Source organism: Felis catus, chromosome B2, assembly GCF_018350175.1.
Source record: "Felis catus isolate Fca126 chromosome B2, F.catus_Fca126_mat1.0, whole genome shotgun sequence".
In the NCBI taxonomy this organism is placed as follows: Eukaryota; Metazoa; Chordata; class Mammalia; order Carnivora; family Felidae; genus Felis; species Felis catus.
In genome coordinates, this window is record NC_058372.1 from 42,336,592 (window position 1) to 42,343,660 (window position 7,069).

Sequence of the window (7,069 nt, forward strand, 5' to 3'; positions counted from 1 at the left end):
GGATGTAGCCCAGGGTTGGTTCCCCGGGGCCTAGAGCAAGGCGAAGGGTGGAGAGTGGTTGGTAAAGGGAGGCCCGGCCACTTCCCTCTGCACTTTCTCCAGCTCTCTCCAAGCACAAGTCTTGCCCTGTACCCAGTGTTGCAGGCCTGACTGCCCAGGCGTCTGGGTCAGGAAAGATACAGTCTTCAGTACTCCTTTCAGATAATGTCCACCCTTTGGGACTAGGAACACATTTGCTATTATCTTTGGGAATCCTTAAGTCGTAACTGATGATCAATTCAATCTACAAAGCATAGAATGCGGGTCATTTTCCCCTAAGCGTATCCTTATACTTGCTCCGCTAAAACCCCAGCTACCCACTCAGTTAGCAGGACCCCTTCTGCGGTGTCGTCCTTGTGCGAGGACGACCAGGAATGTGGGCTGATGGAATGTTGTTGCTGGCAGAGGTCTTAGAACGGATTTCTTGGTAGTCCAACTGTATCGTTCTCCTGGTAAGAAAACCGGAGCCCAGAGAAGGAAGGCGACCCGTGGTCAGGAAAACCTGCTACAACCACACTCACGTTGCCGGTCACCAGATGTGTGGATGTCTCCCCCACGCCCATCGACTCTCTGCCACCAGCCGGGTGTGCTATGATCCCATTCAGTTCTGACACTGCCTACTCGGAGTTAGCATCGGATCCCACAAGGGCTGCGTCCCACAAGACTACCCCCCCCCCCCTTCACATGCCCCCTCGCAAGTCCCAGGCTGTCACCTGTGCCTCTGACCGACTGGCTCTAGATCAGGGATCCCATGCTCCCCTCCTTGGCGTCATTAATTTGCCACAGCAGGGGCGCCTGGGTGGCCCGGTCGGTTCAGCGTCTGACTTTGGCTCAGGTCATGATCCCGCCGTTCCCGAGTTCGAGCCCCATGTCGTGCTCTGTGCTGCCAGCTCAGAGCCTGGAGCCTGTTTCAGATTCTCTCTCTCTCTCTCTCTCTCTCTCTCAAAAATAATAAACTAAACATTAAAAAAAATAATTTGCCACAACAGCTCATGGAACTCAGGGAAACACTTACGTTTGTCACTTTGTTATATCATAAAGGATACGATAAAGAATCCGGATGAACAGCAAGATGAAGAGATACGAAGTGTGAGAAGTCTGGCGAGGGGGCCCAGAGTTTCCATGCTCCCTCCAGGTCCTCCATCCTCCCAGCACCACATGCGTGCAGCGACCTGGAAGCATTCTGAACCCTGTTCTTTTGGGATTTTTATGGAGGCTTCATCACGTAGGCCCGATTGATGATTCACTCCGTTTCTAGCTCCTCTCTGCACCCTAGAGAGTGAGGGGCAGCTCTGAACGCGTCAACCTTCTAATCGTGGTTTGGTGTCTCTGGTGACCAGCCGCCACCCAGGGGCCCGCCAAGAACCAAAGACGTTCCCATCATTCAGGGAGTTCCAAGGGTTTTGGGAGCTCTGTGCCGGGGACTGGGGGGGGGGGACTGATTCCATTTTTGCTATTATTTCACACCGGTGCAAAGTGACACAGCCTGGTGGCAGAGCTAGGGCTTTACTGCAGCCCCGCTGACCCCGTGTCCGTTTCTCTTGCTACGTTCCCCTGTTGCCTAGGGATTAAATGTCGTCAGATAGGCAGAGGGCAGGCAGGCCCCTCGTTCCCTCGTTATCTGTGCTCCTTCCTTGTTTTGTCTCACTTGTTTGCTCCTTCACACTTTCTAGGAGTTAGTGAGCCATTGCTGTGGGTCACGCACCGGCTCAGTCACAGATTGTGGTGACAGTGCCAGTACCCAAACGTATCTGGTTCTCCTCTCCTTCTGGAAGAGGAGGAAGACTCATGGAAGTGGAAGACTCACTTGGAAGTGGAAGACTCACTTCTCACTGAGGAGGGATCTAGAAGGGAGGAGCAAGCTTGTATGTGTTCAAGCTGAGACCGTGGGGCTGCTGGGTACCACGGAATAAGCCACATCGACTAATACACAGCCCACGTTTTGGAAGAAGAGAGGGAGATGTTTCTGATAATGCGGTAGAATTATGGGGCAATAGAATAATGGAAACATGAAGGCAGGAGTGACGGACCCCACTCACTCCACAGAGCAGACCTGGGCAGCAAGGCCAGGTCAGATGTATTTCTCATGAGCAGGACTATGCTCTGTCCGGACTGTAGCCTTAGCTCAACCACTAATCTGCTCAGTGACCCCTACGAGTCACTTTCCCTCTCTATGCCTTGTGTATAAAGTGATGGGGTTAGACAGGATCACCTCTGAGGTTCTTTCCAGCTCTAAAATTCTGTATTTTATTATTTAAAAAAAAATTTTTTTAACGTTTATTTATTATTGAGAGACAGAGAGGCACGGAATGTGAACAGGGGAGGGGTAGAGAGAGGGAGGAAACACAGAATCTGAAGCAGGCTCCAGGGTCTGAGCTGTCAGCACAGAGTCCGACGCGGGGCTTGAACCCACAAACTGGGAGATCATGACCCGAGCCGAAGTCGGTCGCTTAACCAACTGAGCCACCCAGGCGCCCCTAAAATTCTGTATTTTAGAACAGATCTAGCGACTCGCTCTCCGGACATCTTGGTCTGTGCTTCCTCCCCATAACTGGCTCTGGACCTTCTCCTTGTGAGTCATTGGGGTCCATGTTCCCTCATGGGGATGAAACCTGATTGAGCAGGAAGCGAAGGGAAGGAAAGAGTTGATGTTCAGGCTGTTGACTTCCAAAATAATAATTGCAAAAGCCATAGCCAGAGATTTGCTGGCTGGGTTTTGTGGAGACAATTGAAGGCTCTTGAAAATCCTCGAGGGGGGTCCCGAATGGAGTTTTTGCCAAAGTGACAAGCGAGGAAGCTCTCTCTTTCCTTCACCTCCTCTTACCCCTTCACTGGCACTGAGCCCACTCCCCTTCGCCCAAGCCACCAGGGCTCACTCACTGGATGAGTTTGAGTAAATGATGGGCTCTGAGGGCCTGAGGGTCCTTCTTGGCTAAATGGAGCCAAGAGTGGGCACAATGTGTCTGGCCCAGGTGTACTGGCCCACGGGCACTCACCGGTGATGAGTCCACACCCTGCCGGCTCGCTGTCCTCCCGAGGGTGGCCTCTGTGGGGTATGGTTCCTGTAGACCACCACTTCTCCTAGGCTCCAAACACCCCAACATGGCTCCAGCTACCAACCCCTACCACCCCCGCCCTCCATATATCATTGCCACGCACAGTTGAGACTGTGAGGCGCTCGCTCTCGGGGTCATGCAAATGCACAGCCTGAGAAAGGACCACCTCCTTACACTCTGTGTCCCTCCGGCCTCACCCTCCGCCTGGCCTGTCCAGCCAACGTGGGGCTGATTTGGGTTAGACAAGAAAGCCTCTCACGCCAGGGTGCTCAAACTTCAGTGAGCCCTCAAGCCACCTGGAGGGCTGGTTAAAAGGGCTTTGTTAAAGCATAAATCACCAGTCCAAGCCCCAGAGTTACTGATGCAGGAGGTCTGTCGTGAGGCCTCAGAATCTGCATTTCTAGCAAGTTCCCAGGTGATACCGATGCTGCTGTTTCAGGGACCGCACTTTGAGAATCCCTACCCTAGGGAATTGCAAAGTGGCACAAAACTCTCTTAAAGGCTGCTCGGGAAATTCAGGGATGAGGAACTTCCTTCCCCAAGGCCAGGCTCATGTTGATCTGTTCGTCCTGTTTCCTGATCTTTCCTCCTCTGGATTTGCTGCTCTGGCTGCTGGTGGTTCTAACTTCTGCAGCTCTAGAGCCTGGAGACGTTTGCCTAATTTATGGGACTTGGCAGACACTCAGAGGCTGAGGGAGGACAGAAAACTCTTAACATACAGCACATCTGACTCTCGTGTTTGGGCGTTTTTTTACTGCTCACTGGGGAGAGCATACACGTGGAAGGCCTGTTCTCTGGCTCGCCATAAAACTTGGTAATGGAGTGCAACAGGGTGGTTATGAGTCATTCAGGGGGCTGCGCCCTTGCCCACCCTGGAGCAAGCTGGAGGTCTTTCTGGAAAGTGCTGGAGCTGGCACTCAGTGGCAATTTTTGGTGAGGATTTGTGCGCCCTGTGGGCTCTTTAATGTCATTTCCTAGAGGGAATGGAGGGCATGCCCCTCCACCTCCACACTGGTTGCATCATGGACGCGATGGGGAGCCTTCTCGGCCATGTGAGTGCTGGCCATACTCTATGGATGGCAGAACAATGGATGCGAGGGGCAGGGCCTTGGTGAGCACAGCTGCCATCCCAACTCAGACTTCTCCTTCAGAGAGAAATAGACATCTAGCTTGAAGTTTAGGCTTTCACGGCCAGGTGAAATCTCTAAGTCTACATCCTAAATGGTATGCCCACTTGTCCAGAGGAGCAGTGTCTTTCCCTGGGAGCCGGTCTTCTTCAATTCTCCCTTAGATGAAGGCTTCCTCCTCTCCACTGTGTGGGCACTCTGAGTTTGTATCTGAGAGGCACATCCAGATCCTAGGCAGAGCCAGAGCAGTGACTCTCAAATCTGGTCATGCATGAACACACAGAGGTTCGGTTCCTACCCCATGCCCACACCTGACAGGTCAGAAATTTGGGGCATGAGATCCAGAAACCGTGCTTTTGATTTGGAAGATTTGACAACCGACTGATTAGGTTTATTTATGCTTCCGGACCTCCTAGCCTGAGTTCCCAACATGGCCTGGCCCACTGTATTTATTCAGCAGGTATTTACAGAGCAAATTTTTATTATATGCTGGGCACTATCATTTTGTTCACCTCCTCGTATGGGAGACAGCTAAACACACACAAGTATATATTCAAGTAGGGGTATCTGCTAGGAAGCAGAAGAAAACAGGGTAATGTGGTAGAGGGCAGGGAGGAGCCAATTTAGATAAGCTAAGAGTGAAGGCTTCTCTAAGCAAGTGCCATTTGAGCAGGTCTGGATGATGTGAAGGCGTGAGCACTCTGGATGGGTATAATGTTACTTATATAATGTTATAATTCTAACTATATAAGCATAATTATATAATGTTAGTTATAAGCTGAGCTGATGTAGCAAACAGGCTCTCAAAGTCAAACAATTTAAAGAGTAAGACCTTTATTTCTCACAGAATCCTTCACTGTTGGAATTCAGGCCGAAGGGATGGCTTTCCTCTCTGTAGCCATTTGGGGACTCAGGGTGATGGCTGCTCTATTGTCTTCAAATTTTGACTTCCAAGGTCTTCCTGGCATCACCATCCCATCTGGATGGAAGGTCAAAGAGCTTGGGGAAGTGTGTTGGGAGTTTTCGATGGGTCAGTCTGACTGTGACGGACATTACTTTTGCTCGTGTACCACTGGAGCAAATTTGGTCACGTGGTCAGCCCCTAGTGCAAGGGAGCCTGGGAAATGTAGTCCAGTCACGGGGCCAGGAACAAGGAGAAGATGGATTTGGGGGGACAGGCAGTGCTCTCTGCCAGAGGCAGGGGAGACAGCAAGTGCAAAGGCTCAGATCAGGGAGTGAGTTTGGTGTGTTCAAGGAAGAGTGGGGAAGCCCAAGTGACTGGAGTAGTGAGATAAAGATGGAAAGGCAGGCAAAGCCTGCTGCCAGCGTGTTTTCCCTCCCCTGCTCACTTTAGTGAAGGTTTAACAATTGTGATCTTTTTGAACATAGCATTCTTCCAGTGTAGACAAAAGTGAAGAGAATCACCTAATGAACCCCCAGGTACCCATCAGCTTATCAATGTTTGGCCAAACCTATTCTAATTGAAAAACAGTATACACATTTCTCAGGTGACAAGAAGAGGGGTATGTCCCTCACAGTCTCCTACTTACCTCACACGATCTCTCAGGGAAAATTCTGACAGATGTTTGAAAGCATTTTGGACCCTTCGAAGACAAAAAAAATACCATAACGATCCTATCATTATGGCTACCTTTATCAGAACTTCCAATTTTTTTTTTTTTTATAATTTTTTTTTCAACGTTTATTTACCTTGGGGACAGAGAGAGACAGAGCATGAACGGGGGAGGGGCAGAGAGAGAGAGAGACACAGAATCGGAAGCAGGCTCCAGGCTCTGAGCCATCAGCCCAGAGCCTGACGCGGGGCTCGAACTCACGGACCGCGAGATCGTGACCTGGCTGAAGTCGGACGCCTAACCGACTGCGCCACCCAGGCGCCCCAGAACTTCCAATTTTTATGTCAAATGAATCAGATGTAAAATTTTAAAGGCGGAATCAGCTGTCTTTGCTGTGTGACAAATTACCTCAGAGCTAAGCGGCTTAAATTGACAATAAACATTTATCGTCTCTCATAGTTTCTGACTTTGAGTGTCTCATAAGGGTATTTCAGATGCTGATCAGGACTACAGTCCTGCTTCTAGATGGTTCGCTCACATAGTTGACGAGCTGTGCTAGCTGTTGGTGTAGGTCTTGGTTTTTCACACAAGCCTTTCCACAGGGAGGCTTCAGTACCTTTACAAGATGGCAGTTGGCTTTCTTCAGAGTGAGCGATCCAAGAGGCCAAGGAGAAAACCACAGTGCCTTTATAACCTAGCTTCAGAAGTCACACACCATCACCTCCACAGTATGCTGTACTCACGTGTCACCCTGGTTCAGTGAAGGAGCGGGATTACAGAAGGGCATGCACAGTAGGAGGCAAAGACCACCGTGAGCCATCTTGGAGGCTGGTGACCACAGGGGCCTGAGCTAAGTTCCTTCCAATGCTCTCCTTCAGACGTAATCTGTTCAATGATCTCTAGAAGGACCGGTTTTGGAATCACTGCCTACATATGAATCAACAAAGATTTCTGATGATTGGCCAAATAGAATTGGGCGATTTTGTAGTTATGAGGGAACTTAGAAGTTATGTATTTCTACCCTCCCATTTTACAGAGGAGGAAATCATTTCCAGAGAGACAAAATGAGGTGAGTTTGTGGCTGGGTAAAGATTAAAGAGCCAGTCTCTTAACTCACGGATCTGCAGTGCTTGAGGCAATGAAAGAACCTTAGATTTGGGGTCCAGACGTCTCTCCCAAGGTCTCAGCACGGGTGACCCCTTGCCTAGCCTCTGCTCCCCAAGCTTGATCATTGTCTAAACAAAAATGTCATCCTTTTGGGACAATGTTTATG